The sequence below is a fragment of the Equus asinus genome, chromosome 15 (genome assembly GCF_041296235.1).
Source record: "Equus asinus isolate D_3611 breed Donkey chromosome 15, EquAss-T2T_v2, whole genome shotgun sequence".
NCBI lineage: Eukaryota > Metazoa > Chordata > Mammalia > Perissodactyla > Equidae > Equus > Equus asinus.
The window spans coordinates 37997697-38013068 of record NC_091804.1 but is presented as its reverse complement, the minus strand read 5'-3'; positions in this window follow the sequence as shown (position 1 = coordinate 38013068).

Genomic DNA, 15372 nt, shown 5'->3' with positions numbered 1-15372 from the left:
CTGTGCCCTTTGTCTGGAACACTCTCCTGGCAGCCTCTGCCTGGCTGGAATCTTCTCGGTGTCCCCTCAGCTCAAAGGTCACCTCTCCAGGGAGGCCGGCCCTCCCCTCCCCATCTAACACGGCCTCGATTCCCTTTATCCCAACTCCCCGGTGACCCCCCATACGGCAGACTTGCCCCCTTCATCCGCCTTGTTCTTCATTTACTTGTGCACTGGGTCTCCTGGAGACTTCACCCTCTGAGGGCGAGCACCGGTCTCCCCACTCAAACCTCCATCCCCGGGGCTCAGAGGAGGCCGTCAATAAACACTTGCTCAAAGATGGTGGATAAATAAACGAAACAGGCCCGAATAAACGAATAAAACCCAAAGTCAATGTAAATGAGCTTTCCCAAGAAGTCATATTATTATGGCAAAAAAAGGAAAGAAAAGAGCAAGTCTGTGCGCAGGAAGCTGGGCCGCAGCACTTCCCTCCATCCTCCAGGAAGCAGCGGAACTGAGGACGCTGATTTCACTGCAGAGCGGAGCTGCCTGGACAGCCTCTGTTTCTGTCCGGTCGCTGGAGCCTCGGCCCACGTGTAGGGACAGGACCTGGCCTGCCCTCCCGGGAGCACAGAGATCCGCTTCCCGGCCTCACCGGGCCTCTGGACCCCGGGCCGTCTACTGTCTTCTCGACTGTGAAATTCCAACAGGCCATGGAGAAATGCTTTTTTTGTCTTTCCTCCATCTCAGCACCGTCCTCATCCCCGGTCAGTGTCACAGGGACACTGATAAGGGCTCTGCAGAGCCCTGGACACAGGACCTCATCATTCCCAGTCTCAGGAGCCGGCCGGGGCGGGGTTTTCTCTTCCTTCTGTCCTGCCCCTGCATTCCACCTGATAAAGGCGCCTTCTCTTCCCGCTCTGCTCCAGGTGGCCCTTCTCTGAGGGCCTTGCCTGCTGCTTTGTCTGCGTGACCTCCAGGCGCTTTCATGATGCTTTCATCCCAGAATCACCACAGCTCCTGAAAGAAGGGGAGCTGGTTATAAAAGGAAACACTTCTCTTAATTACTCTTAAACCCGGAGTGACTTGCTGAGGGCAGGGCGCTGAGGGACCCAGGGTTTGTGACAGCAGGGGCGGTGAACCAGGCCAGCCCACTGGGTGCTGAGCCGCCTCCTGCAGACCAGGGCACCGCTGTGCTCCGCGGCGGGTAATCACGGCCTTTCTGGGAGCCCTGAGCGCTGCTGTCTCCTGTGAGATGAGAATCCACCTGCAACTGCCCTGGAGGGAATGTTCTAGAAGGGGCTGGCCCCAGGTCTTCCCTCTGCTGGGTCCGGGAGAGGTCACAGGACATGCTGTGGCCCCCGGGCAGCCCTTGGCGTCCTCAGACTCCACGGATGCAGCAACACCACAGAAGATTCTATAGACCAGGCCTCCTCCAGGCTGGCGGAAGGGAAGGGGCCCCTGACAAGACCCCCAGCTCCCTCCCTGCCCCTCACAGGCTCCACTCTGCCCTCGCCTCTCTGGAGACCAGAGGCTGTTTTCATTTTCATCTTTATCCCTGTTCAGGTCAGTCTGCAAAGGAAACCCAGGAGCCCAGTCCTCTCTCATCCGGACCCTAATGCCCAGCTCTGAGGGCAGGGAGGACGCCTGCCACTCCCCCGACCCTCTCACCCCCCGACAGGCCCTGACCCCCCCATCGCCCGACCCCCTCACCCCCTCCACACGCCCTGACCCCTCTCCCCTGACCCTCTCATCACCCCACCCCCCAACTTCCTGGGCCCCTACCCCCCAACCCCTGACGCTCTCATTCCCTCCTCACCCCCTAACCCCCATCCCTGAGTCTCTCACCTGACCCCCATTCTTTCTTTTTCCCACGGACCATCCACCGCTGCGCTCGCTTAATATCACACTCATTGACTTGTTTGGTTCTAGAACACCAGCTCCTGAGGTCAGAACTTCTGTCCACAGATTTTTACCTCACATCAAGCTCAGAAAACCTGCAGCAGCTCCGGGAGAGGGAGGGGCCCCTTCTCCCCCGGGACAAGCGGGGTTCAGAGCGGTGGCGCAGGAGAGGGGCCGCGTGGGGCCTGGTGGCGCAGGGTCCGGCTCCGCGCCCGGCCGCGCCCTGCCCGTCCCTGTCCTTGCTGACCTGCTGCCCCAGGAAGTGGAGGGTGAGGGGACACTTGGGTCAGAGCCCGGGGTGCCGCTGGCCCCTTGCTTTCTGGACACGCCATGGGACAGGCCGCGGGGGCCCTGCTCCGAGGGCGCAAGGAGGGCACCGGACACCAGGTTCCTGCAGCCAGGTCGCCCATTAATGCAAAACTGTATCGGCTCCAGGAGCCTGGAGATGCGTGCGGGGCGGGCCCTGGGCTCCGAGGGGAAGGGCAATGGGACCGCAGCCCCTCCTGGGCCATTAGGACACGAGCCCCAGTGACCCGCGCCTGCATCCGGCCCCTCCTGAGCAGCCCAGGGGTCCTGCGGCCACCCCCCCCACTGCAGCTGCGCCCCCACCACGGGAGGTCTTGTCTCAGTGCCTGGCTGCCTGGGGGGCACCGGGGGATGGTTTGCTCCTCCGCTTATGACACGGGGGCGAGGACCCCAGCTCTCCTGACTCCACAGGGACGGACAGATGCTCTTGCTTTCTCTTTCTTTCTTCTTCCTCTTCTTTCTCTTTTTCTGTGTTCGTTTGTTTGGTTTTGTTTCCCCAAAGTTAAGCTCCACGCAGAGGGGTGCTCTCTGAAGTGCTGCCTCCTAACAGCAAGATGCCGGGGACAGTCCAGATGGGCAAACAGGGGAAGGGGCACGGGCCCACCACTCAGTGGACTTCATGCAAACTGTGAAGTGCAGTCGGCCAACAGGAAGCTCCAGCAGCATGAAAACCGGCTTTAAGTGGGAAATAAGTCTAGGACAGGGAGAACCGGATCAAGCTCCAGGCTGACCTGGGCCCCTGCTGCGCCCGCGCCTGCGCCGCTCTGAGCAGCTCCGCACTCTGCTGCGCCCACAGCCGCCTGGGCCTCGCTGGACTTTGGGTTCCGTTCAGTCGGACTTGGATGGGACCTGAAATCCCGCATTTTTAGCTTGTTTCCAGCTGAGGAAGCCGCTGCTGGTCTGCAGCCCACACTCGGAGAAGCTAGTCCTGATCTATTTGACTCTGAGGCTTCGTGGCAACCCTTGAGCTGGGCGGACAGGTTCAGAAGGGTTGAGGGGCCTCTCAGGTAAGTGACCTCCCCAGGGTCACATGGCAGGTACACGGTGGAGCCAGGATGTGAAGACGGATCTGCCTGATCCCAAAGCTCCCGGTCTTAACTGACACCATCCTGTAAGACCAACGTGGGTGATTTTTCTGTAGTTTTTCCTTAAAATCTGTTTTGTATCATTGTCTGACTAACTAAAAATTGGGTGTGAGATAACTTCTCCTGCGAGAGTCACTAGTCTCTGAAAAGTGCCCTCGTGTGAACTGTCCTGCCTGGATCCCGGGAGGGAGCGAGTGTCGCCCTCTCTGGAAGGAGGGCAAATGCCGTTGGCTCTCAGGTCGGTTCCTTCTGTCAACAGCTCAGCAGAGACCAAAAGGCACTTACATGGCCTAAAGTCGCCGTCGTTTTCACCATCAAATTTCAGAGCAGAATCTTCACTGTGAGAGCAATGCAGCCTTGAGGAGGCTGCTATTACCGTGACAGACGTTTTCAACCAGGTGAAACCTCAGAGAGAATTCCCACCCGACAGCGACGCTGACCTTGGCAAAGCTGCAGCCTCTCGCCTGGTTCCGGCTCCTCAGCCCCCAGCGCTTCCCGGTGACCATATCCAGCAAACCCAGTGTGGGGTCCGCCCCTCACTGCCCGGCTTTAGGTCACCCGGAGAATGTACGTCAGTGCACCTGTCCTCGTCTCAGGAGAAATTAGGAGAGAAGAGCTTACCAAACAAGCAGATAACAGCGACGAAAACAAACCCAACAGTCAGAGTTCAAAAGGAGTGAGGACGGAACAAAATGTATGTTAATAGTCTATTCTGCATTTATATCCCCTTTTAGGATTTTTTGTTGTTGTTGTTTTGGTGAGGAAGACCGTCCCTGAGCTAACATCTGTTGCCAAGCTTCCTGTATCTTGTATGTGGGACGCTGCCACAGCGTGGCTTGATGAGCGGTGTGTAGGTCTGCATCTGGGATCTGAACCCATGAACCCCGGGCCACTGAAGGCAAGCACATGAACTTAACCACTATGCCACCAGGCTGGCCCCTAAGAATTGTTTTGGTGGAGGATAAAATGTGCTTAGAAAAACACTGCAGAGCTGTACCCAAGCAACAACATCAAATTAAAAAAAGTAATAAGTCATCTGACTTAGCAGAGAAAAGAAAAAATTCAGGTAGACAAAATACCAGAATCACCCTCCAGTTTATAACCGGGACTGTCCAGTCCTTGGAGCAGAGGTTTTCTTGCTGAGTGGTCTACGACTGCAGATGGCCGCCACTTTGCTCAGGGTGTGCAGACATGAACTTTGCATTGACAGATGGAGCCCCACTTGTCCTGTCATTGGTGGTCTCTCATACTGTGTTAACCTAGAAACATGAGCAGCCAGCGGTGGGAGGCCCAGTCCTGCCACCCTCCCCTGTGATCGGGGCACGTCACTTCTTCCCCGCCTCTATTTGCCCACGGGGCTGTGTTAGATGACCTTTAGGGCCTTTCTCCCAACTCCAGAGTTTTGATTTCAGGAACCAGGCTGGCTTTGAGAAGGTGTGTATTGCACACAGAGCGTCAGCAAGAGAAGGACCTGGTTTAGTCATCTGCCAGTTCCTATGGTGTGACCCTGAGCAAATAGACACATGGCTGGTGGTGGCAAGGAACAGAGAACTCAGTGCAAACAGGCTTGAACACTAAGGAATTTGTGGGCTCAAATCTTAAACAATCCCAGAGATGGACGGCTTCAGGAATGGTTTGATCAGGCTGTGGCTCAGTTTCCAGAAGTCCTCCTGGTTCCTCCCTCTCTGAAGGGTCCATGCTGATTCCAGACTGCCTTCCCTCACGGGAGCAAGAGGAGGCTGCAGTGGTCCTGGGAGCTGCATCCCCATCCACCTTGTCCAGAGAGAACCTCGGAAGAGCCAGCTGCCCAGGGGAGCATCTCCTCACATCTCACTGCCCACCTTGGCAGGTGCCCATCCCCGAGCCAGTCAAGGTTGCAGGTGGGATGAGCTGCCTGGTTAGGCCAGTCATGGCCTGGTCCTAGAGCTGGGCAGGGGTCAGGCCCACCAGGCCAGTGGGCTTGGAGATTTGGGGTCACACGAAGAGGGGGTGGTGAATAGTTCCCTGTAATCTTCCAGTAGGCACCCATGGCCTGGAGAAAGTCGCTGGATCTTCCTTGGAAAAACAGGAATAACAATAAGACGGTGATAACCATAACCCCCTTCTGACCTCGCAGTGTTGTCGTGGAATCAGATGAGGTCACGGGAGGTGAACCCTCTGGAAGCAGCAAAGCCCGTGTAACTGTTAGCAGGAGGAGTGACGTCATGCTTGTTACTGTTATTATCAATGCACCAAAACTTGTTTGTTTACTGTGAAACTGGTTCTTTTGGGATGACAGAGTGGTTGGTGGCAGATATCTCAATCAAAGAAATGGAAAATTCGGTGTTTATTGTAAAATCGATATTGCATGAAATTGATTTTTTAATTAAAGTTAATTTTCACTAATTTTACTACAAGCAACACATAAGTATATTCTCCTTGTAAGAAAATCAGAATATCAGAGACAAGCCCAAGGCCCTCTTAACGGCGCCCCCCCTCTGTGCCCACGAGGAACCAGTGCTATCAGCTGGGAGTGACGAGAGCCCTGGCAGGGGCTGGTGCTGTGTGGTTGGCTGCATGGTGACCCAGGTGAAGTATGCACATATTCATTCCTTTAACACGTGCTTATTGGTGCCCACCCTGTGCCCAGCACGGCCCCCATGGAGTAGGCCTTCTACAGAAGGAGGCAGAAAAGGAGCAAATAAAACACAAAGCAGCCTCAAGAAATGGAGGGAACTGGTGGGGTAGGTGGTCAGGGAAGGCCTCTCGGAGGAGGTGGTGTTTGAGCAGAGGGAGAGGTCATGAGCCATCTGGAGGAGGACTGGTTCAGCAGAGGGGATGATGGCAGGAGCAGACAGAGGGCCTGAGGCAGGGAGCAGAGGCAGGGAGAGGCCATGGCAAGGGCGAGGTTCAGGGAGTTGGGGGAGAGCCCAGGTCAGGTGGGTGGCGGGCTCTGGGCTCAAAGATGGAGTCTACTGGCTTCTGAGCAATAGATATTTTCACCTGTATCTGTGTAGGTCATAGGACACGCAGTGTTACTTTGTGGGGTTTGAAATACATACATACATGTATATGTGTGTGCATATAATGTGTCTATGGATGTACAGTGTGTGCATATATGTGAGTATAATATGTCTACGGATGTACACGTGTGCGTGTGTGTATATATGAGTATAACGTGTGTCTATGGATGTACATGTGCGCGTGTGTGTATATATATGAGTATAACGTGTGTCTATGGATGTACACATGTGTGCGTGTGTGTATATATGAGTATAACGTGTGTCTATGGATGTACACGTGTGCGTGTGTGTATATATGAGTATAACGTGTGTCTATGGATGTACACATGTGTGCGTGTGTGTATATATGAGTATAACGTGTGTCTATGGATGTACACGTGTGTGCGTGTGTGTATATATGAGTATAACGTGTGTCTATGGATGTACACGTGTGCGTGTGTGTGTATATATGAGTATAACGTGTGTCTATGGATGTACACGTGTGAGCGTGTGTGTATATATGAGTATAACGTGTGTCTATGGATGTACACGTGTGCGTGTGTGTATATGAGTATAACGTGTGTCTATGGATGTACACGTGTGCGTGTGTGTGTATATATGAGTATAACGTGTGTCTATGGATGTACACGTGTGCGTGTGTGTGTATATATGAGTATAACGTGTGTCTATGGATGTACACGTGTGCGCGTGTGTGTATATATGAGTATAACGTGTGTCTATGGATGTACACGTGTGAGCGTGTGTGTATATATGAGTATAACGTGTGTCTATGGATGTACATGTGCGCGTGTGTGTATATATATGAGTATAACGTGTGTCTATGGATGTACACGTGTGCGTGTGTGTATATATGAGTATAACGTGTGTCTATGGATGTACACGTGTGCGCGTGTGTGTATATATGAGTATAACGTGTGTCTATGGATGTACACGTGTGCGTGTGTGTATATATGAGTATAACGTGTCTATGGATGTACACGTGTGCGTGTGTGTGTATATGAGTATAACGTGTGTCTATGGATGTACACGTGTGCGTGTGTGTGTATATGAGTATAACGTGTGTCTATGGATGTACACGTGTGCGTGTGTGTATATGAGTATAACGTGTCTACGGATGTACACGTGTGCGTGTGTGTGTATATGAGTATAACGTGTGTCTATGGATGTACACGTGTGTGCGTGTGTGTATATATGAGTATAACGTGTGTCTATGGATGTACACGTGTGCGTGTGTGTGTATATGAGTATAACGTGTGTCTATGGATGTACACGTGTGCGTGTGTATATATGAGTATAACGTGTGTCTATGGATGTACACGTGTGCGCGTGTGTGTATATATGAGTATAACGTGTGTCTATGGATGTACACGTGTGCGTGTGTGTATATGAGTATAACGTGTGTCTATGGATGTACACGTGTGTGCGTGTGTGTATATATGAGTATAACGTGTGTCTATGGATGTACACGTGTGTGCGTGTGTGTATATATGAGTATAACGTGTGTCTACGGATGTACACGTGTGCGCGTGTGTGTATATATGAGTATAACGTGTGTCTATGGATGTACACGTGTGTGCGTGTGTGTATATATGAGTATAACGTGTGTCTATGGTTGTACACGTGTGTGCGTGTGTGTGTATATATGAGTATAACGTGTGTCTATGGATGTACACGTGTGCGCGTGTGTGTATATATGAGTATAACGTGTGTCTATGGATGTACACATGTGCGCGTGTGTGTATATATGAGTATAACGTGTGTCTATGGATGTACACGTGTGTGCGTGTGTGTATATATGAGTATAACGTGTGTCTATGGATGTACACATGTGCGCGTGTGTGTATATATGAGTATAACGTGTGTCTATGGATGTACACGTGTGCGTGTGTGTATATATGAGTATAACGTGTGTCTATGGATGTACACGTGTGCGCGTGTGTGTATATATGAGTATAACGTGTGTCTATGGATGTACACATGTGCGTGTGTGTATATATGAGTATAACGTGTGTCTATGGATGTACACGTGTGCGTGTGTGTATATATGAGTATAACGTGTGTCTATGGATGTACACGTGTGCGTGTGTGTGTATATGAGTATAACGTGTGTCTATGGATGTACACGTGTGCGCGTGTGTGTATATGAGTATAACGTGTGTCTATGGATGTACACGTGTGTGCGTGTGTGTATATATGAGTATAACGTGTGTCTATGGATGTACACGTGTGTGCGTGTGTGTATATATGAGTATAACGTGTGTCTATGGATGTACACATGTGCGTGTGTGTATATATGAGTATAACGTGTGTCTATGGATGTACACGTGTGCGCGTGTGTGTATATATGAGTATAACGTGTGTCTATGGATGTACACATGTGCGTGTGTGTATATATGAGTATAACGTGTGTCTATGGATGTACACATGTGTGCGTGTGTGTATATATGAGTATAACGTGTGTCTATGGATGTACACATGTGTGCGTGTGTGTATATATGAGTATAACGTGTGTCTATGGATGTACACGTGTGCGCGTGTGTGTATATATGAGTATAACGTGTGTCTATGGATGTACACATGTGTGCGTGTGTGTATATATGAGTATAACGTGTGTCTATGGATGTACACGTGTGCGTGTGTGTATATATGAGTATAACGTGTGTCTATGGATGTACACATGTGTGCGTGTGTGTATATATGAGTATAACGTGTGTCTATGGATGTACACGTGTGCGTGTGTGTATATATGAGTATAACGTGTGTCTATGGATGTACACGTGTGTGCGTGTGTGTATATATGAGTATAACGTGTCTATGGATGTACACGTGTGCGCGTGTGTGTATATATGAGTATAACGTGTGTCTATGGATGTACACGTGTGTGCGTGTGTGTATATATGAGTATAACGTGTGTCTATGGATGTACACGTGTGCGTGTGTGTATATATGAGTATAACGTGTGTCTATGGATGTACACATGTGTGCGTGTGTGTATATATGAGTATAACGTGTGTCTATGGATGTACACGTGTGTGCGTGTGTGTATATATGAGTATAACGTGTGTCTATGGATGTACACGTGTGCGCGTGTGTGTATATATGAGTATAACGTGTGTCTATGGATGTACACGTGTGCGTGTGTGTATATATGAGTATAACGTGTGTCTATGGATGTACACGTGCGCGTGTGTGTATATATGAGTATAATGTGTCTATGGATGTACACATGTGTGCGTGTGTGTATATATGAGTATAACGTGTGTCTATGGATGTACACGTGTGCGTGTGTGTATATATGAGTATAACGTGTGTCTATGGATGTACACGTGTGTGCGTGTGTGTATATATGAGTATAACGTGTGTCTATGGATGTACACGTGTGCGTGTGTGTGTATATATGAGTATAACGTGTGTCTATGGATGTACACGTGTGCGCGTGTGTGTATATATGAGTATAACGTGTGTCTATGGATGTACACGTGTGTGCGTGTGTGTATATATGAGTATAACGTGTGTCTATGGATGTACACGTGTGCGTGTGTGTATATGAGTATAACGTGTGTCTATGGATGTACACGTGTGCGCGTGTGTGTATATGAGTATAACGTGTGTCTATGGATGTACACGTGTGTGCGTGTGTGTATATATGAGTATAACGTGTGTCTATGGATGTACATGTGTGCGCGTGTGTGTATATATGAGTATAACGTGTGTCTATGGATGTACACGTGTGTGCGTGTGTGTATATATGAGTATAACGTGTGTCTATGGATGTACACGTGTGCGTGTGTGTGTATATATGAGTATAACGTGTCTATGGATGTACACATCTGTATATTGTTTGTAACTTCCGCACTTTCCCTTTTGACACGGCTGTGTCGTGGGCTCTGTGCACGTCTGTTCTGGGGCTCCAGGTTCCGCCTCGTTCCTCTCTGTGCTCCGCCTTCTTCGGGAGGGTCACCAGAGCTCGTTTGGCTCCCCTCTGTTGATGGCCATTTCCGTGGGTTCGGCTTTTCTGCCGTTCGTCTCCTCGTCGCCCAGCTGCTCTGGTCCCCGGAATCCCTGAGACAGGCCGCCAGGCGGTCATCTCAGAGGGAGGGGCACCGCGTGCTTCCTCACTGCTGGGCCCCGAGCCCGGAGCTCCCCGCAGAGCAGGCGTCAGCCGGCCCTGAGGCCCCCAGCGAGCCGCCTGTCCCCACCACGCAGAAAGCCGGCAGGAGGCGGCTGGGGCAGAAACCAGGCACCCGGGCCTGGACCAGTTTCATCCGCCAGAAAGAGGAGGTGAAAATGCTCTCTGACCCCTGTGGAAAACTGGCAGGTCTCCCAGGGCTAACAGTGGGTGCGCCAGGATGGGGATGGGGCCGGGCTGGAGGCAGGGTCACACCATGGGCGGAGCCCAGCTGGGCAGTGGGGCTGGCTTAGTGGCGGGGCCAAGCTGGGGGTGGGACCAGAGCGGGGGCGGGGCCAAGGTGGGGCGGGGCCAAGGTGGGGCGGGTCCAGGGCAGGGTCAGAGCTTGCCCAACCCCCACAAAAGGCTCTGCTCGCCCAGGGTTTTCCCCAGCTCTGTCACCTTCCCTCTGCTGATGCTTCAGTCCCACATTTCCCACTGCTTCTGCCAACAATACTCATTATAGTCTGAACTTCTCTCATGCCAACACATTTCCTTAAAAAGTCTACACTATTGAACAGATGCCACTTTGGAGAATTCGCTCAGGAGAATAACCCCGCCCAGGGTTGCTTCTGCCCTGCGCACCTTATGCAGGCTTGACCAATGAGGGTCTGCACTGCCCACGAGTACGCCCTATCCATTAAATAGTGGATGAAAACACTGTGACAGGTCAGGAGAGAGACCACGGAAGAGAAGAAAAAGCTGTCTTATTCTAGTACCTTTAATGGCATCTGCTCCCGCCTTGGAGGACACGTTCCTTTTGCACAGCCCCATGAAGGACGGAGCTGGCCCTGCCTGGGGAACCGTGATAAATCTACTAAGCGTCCCCTCACTCCCTCTGTCCCCGCTCCCCTGTGTTTCTCAGGGTCGCCAGAGGAAGCAGAGATCTCCTCCCAGGCTCCCCGCAGCTCTCACAGGCCAGCCGGGTGTCTCCCTCAACCCCTCCTTCCACGCTCTCCTCTCATCCAGCAGCACATCCTTCCAGCCCCACCTGCAAGAGATCACCTGTGTCTGACACCCTCTCACCTCCTCCACTGGGACCACCGGCTCAGGCCCCCATCCCCTCACTGGCCGCTCCTGGTCCCCCTGCTCCAGCCGTTGCCCCACACTCCCCACCTGGTCTCAGCAGATAATCCTGTTAAAATACGAACCAGATTGCGCCCCAGTGGCTCTCACTTCCCTCAGAGTAAAAGCTGAAGTCTTCACAGTGGTCCAGAGGCCTGAGACGATGGGTCCCTCACTTCCTGCCATCACCTGTCACCTCTCTGGCCTTATCCTCCCATGGTCCCCGCTTGACTGCAGCCACACCAGCCTCCTGGCTGCTCCCGGTGTCCCCAGTGCCCAGAGTTGGCACCAGCTGTGTACCTGCTGTGCTGGAGGGAGGAGGGAATGAATGGATACGCGTATCTCAGGCGGCAGCACTGCTCCCAAAGGGCAGAAGCTGTTTCTGGGGGTGGAAAGAGCTCACTCTCCTCATGCAGAACACAGACGTCCCCGCAGTACACAAACCACGGTACGGTGTTCCTGTGGGGGTAAAATTTCTGAGGGGTGATGAAGGAAAAAACATCTAAAATGGCTCCTTAGAGGGCGGTGATGAAATAAAGGTCTAGAAACACTGAATTAGAGGAGAATCAGTTGAAACCACAGCCTTTTCCTCCCACGTGTTGCCCCAGCCTTGGTAGGACTGTGAGGACAAATGAAGATCTGTGAGGCTGTGAACCGTCGGGGTGTTTTCGTGGTGGGAAGAGAGTAAGAGGAGGGCCCACTGCTTCGGGGAAACACTTCTTTTCCTGCCAAGGGACAGACTTAGGAAGGATGATATTTACATTTTCCTGAAGGCTCTGATTTTCCCATTTATCATTGGTCGGAGCCCGAGGCCCTTCCCCAGCACGTGGGATGTTCGTACGTCTAAGGGTCCTTCCACCAAACGAGGGCACAGTCTCTCTGTTAATGTCGCTGAGGCTGCCAATTTCATCCACTAATGTCACCGGTGCTGTCGCAGGTGGGCTCTCAGGGCATCTCCTGTCGCCCTGGGCTCTGCAGCTGTCGGCCTGTGTGGTCCCCTGAGCCCCTGTAGACGAGGGAGCCTGGAGGCAGCCCCAGCGCAGGTTTAGCGAGAAGACAAGCCCAGCACCTTGGCCGCCACTTCCAGTCTCTGTGTAGAGGGTGGATGTGGGCTGGGGGTTCCAGAGGAGGGCCGGGTGTCTGGAACTCCGCCCACACGCAGGTTACTGGCCTCACCCCGCCAGGCTTGGGAACTTTAAGGAGGGCCTTTAGCCTGAGAGAAGGAGAGCTGGGGCCTGTGGCCCTGGGAGAGGCTAAGGTCCCCAAGGAGGGTTCCCCGGGCACCTGGGAACCTGCTCTCCTTTCCTCCGCCGTCAGCTCCCCGAGCTGGGGACCACACTCCAGCCTCGTTAGATGAGCTCGGTTCAGCCCCAGGGTGGTGGTTCCCAGGTGCCAGCTGACCCTTCGGGGAGCGTTCCGATCCTGCTGAGTCCCAGGCTTCTGTGACAAAGGGACTTGGGGAGCAGTGAAGCCCCCTCTGGATCTGTCCTCATAAGTCAGTGTCGGCCGTGGCGCGCTGCCGAGAAAATCTTGGAAAGTGAAAAAAAATTCTTTTGAGTATCTCGCTGCTCAGAGTCGTGGGCTCTAGGAGAGAGATGCAGACATCCCTGGGCCGTGTCCCCGTGATGGGGGGCGGGCGGGGTGCTCCCTTTTCACGGTGGGACCCGTGACGTCCTCAGGGAAGCCCGGCGTCTGCTCTGCATGGGGAGGCTGGGACGTGCTTACTGTGCGCAAACTGGAAGCGGGTCGGGCCAGTCACAGGGGGCTCCTGAAGTCCCTGCCTCAGTGAGGCCCCCGCTCAGGGTGCGGGCTGGGTGAGGGCCCAGCTGCCCCGGAGAGGTTTCTAGAAAGCCGAGGACGGATCAAAGGCACAAGGGACGAAAATCGTGCGGATGCCTGTGGCTTAAAAACTCATTGAAAATGCCCAATTCAGGCAGTTTTTCTGCATTTCCCGCTGTGTCGCTGGGCCTGCCTCTGTCCCTGTCCTGGTCCTTCACTGACCAGAGTCCCCGTCCCTGGGCTCCCCCAGACCTGCTCAGGCGTTTATTTTAAGCAAACTGGTGGCTGGGCAGACTGATCCTGCGAGTGGGCTTCCTCGTGGGCGGTTCAGCCGCTCGGCAGACTGGCTTTGGCAAATGGCCCGTGGTGGCCGAAGGCAGCAGGGGCGGGTCCAGGCAGCATGGTGACCTGCCCTCCTCAGTGTCCACCATCCCCCGTTTTCCCGCCCACGGAGCCCGCGGTGGGCACGGGGACTCGGCTGCGGTCCTTCGTTCAGCCCAGAGGGACTTGCGTTTCCTCTCTGCCTGGAACCTAGAGGTCAACTTCTCATCGGTGACATCACGGCCTCTCGGGTTGGCCCTCCTGTGACGATGGATTTGTGTCCTGTCCCGTTTGGTTCTGACAAGCACACGAGGCTGTGTGACCCCTGTCCCCCCTTTACAGGTGAAGAAACATGAGTGAAGAAGTGAGGTCACGCGGGCGGCTGGATAGAACACGCACGTCGGCATGCACAGATTTGGGGTGTCCGCTAAGAGAACTGAAATCTGGAGCTAAAGCCAAGGTCGCCATCGCTGCCTCTTGGGAAGCTTCCCTTCTCTCCCCAGAAAGTGTCAGACCCGGTCAGTAAAGGCACTTGTGTCCTTAAGCTTGGGGGACGAGAGCACTGGCTTAATACAGAGGACGATTTCGTCTTCCCACTGCTTTGAGATGTCGGCGCTGTCCTCTCCCGTCCACCTGGCATCTGGTCCCCATCTGGACTCTCGGTTCCGCAGGTCCAGGCTTCCTGTTGGCGCCTGGTATCACACGGGAACTCAGGAGCGATTGCTCGGTGCACACCCACCACTCCAGACGCAGGGGACCCTTGGGGTGACCCCTGACCCCAAGCAGGCAGTGGGCGTTGGTGGAAACCCAAGGCCAACGCACCTCTGAGTCAGACACTGGGGGACAATGAAGCCTTTGTGCGAATGCTCCAGGGGAGGGGCCAAGGCAGGAGACCAGGGGCTTAACTGCAGGGTCTGCGGCACAGGCCTCCGTGAGCACGCTCAGACAGTGCCCTCGAGGTCAGGCCGCAGCACAGCACAGCGGGATCTGCAATCTGTCCCCGCATCGCGGGGTGAATAGAGCCGCCACTGTGGAGACAGGGGCAGCCTCTGACGTGAGACCGAGGGGAGGAGCTCCGATCAGGGGCCTGGGGGCCTCCTGCTGGGACCCACGAGGCAGGGGTGGCGAGGGTGGCTGCGGGGGCCTCAGTGTTCTGGGCTGTCGGTTGGTCACTGGTGCTTTCCCAAGAGGACGTCTGTGCCTCTGACCCCTGACCTGGTCGCTTTGTTGCTCTGAGGTCCCTCAGGTCACCTTCCTCCAGGGGACGTGGATTTGAGAGACGCGCTGTCCACAGAGCCGTGAAAAGGGAGTCAGGTCCCGTCAGGCATGTTTAGGAAGTTTCCCAAGCTTCCGTCACTCGAGGGCCAGCGTCACGGTCATCGCCGATGCTTGTGGTGCCCGTGGTGGTGCGTGCTGTCTTATTAATGTTTTCCTTTAGGCCAAACCCACTCCCAGTTTTAACTGTCAGTCCATTCATTGTGGTGCTGCCTCCTTTAGCCTCATCCCCCGTCTTAATGGACTCATGGGTTGGAGGACCAGCTGGAATTGTTTCCCTAATTCACATTCAAGGGAAAGAGTAGCTATTACAGTAAGAAATGTACTCCCATACTTATTGCTGCGTAAGTTCCCCGGCTGGTGCAGAGCGCCAGATACCAGCAGCTTAAATGGGACAGAAGTGTTTCTCCGCCGTGTGCAGCCTCTGGTGAAGGGCCAGGGCCCCGGGAGCCCCACGGAGTGTGTCTTGGCCTTCTTCTGTCTCACTGCT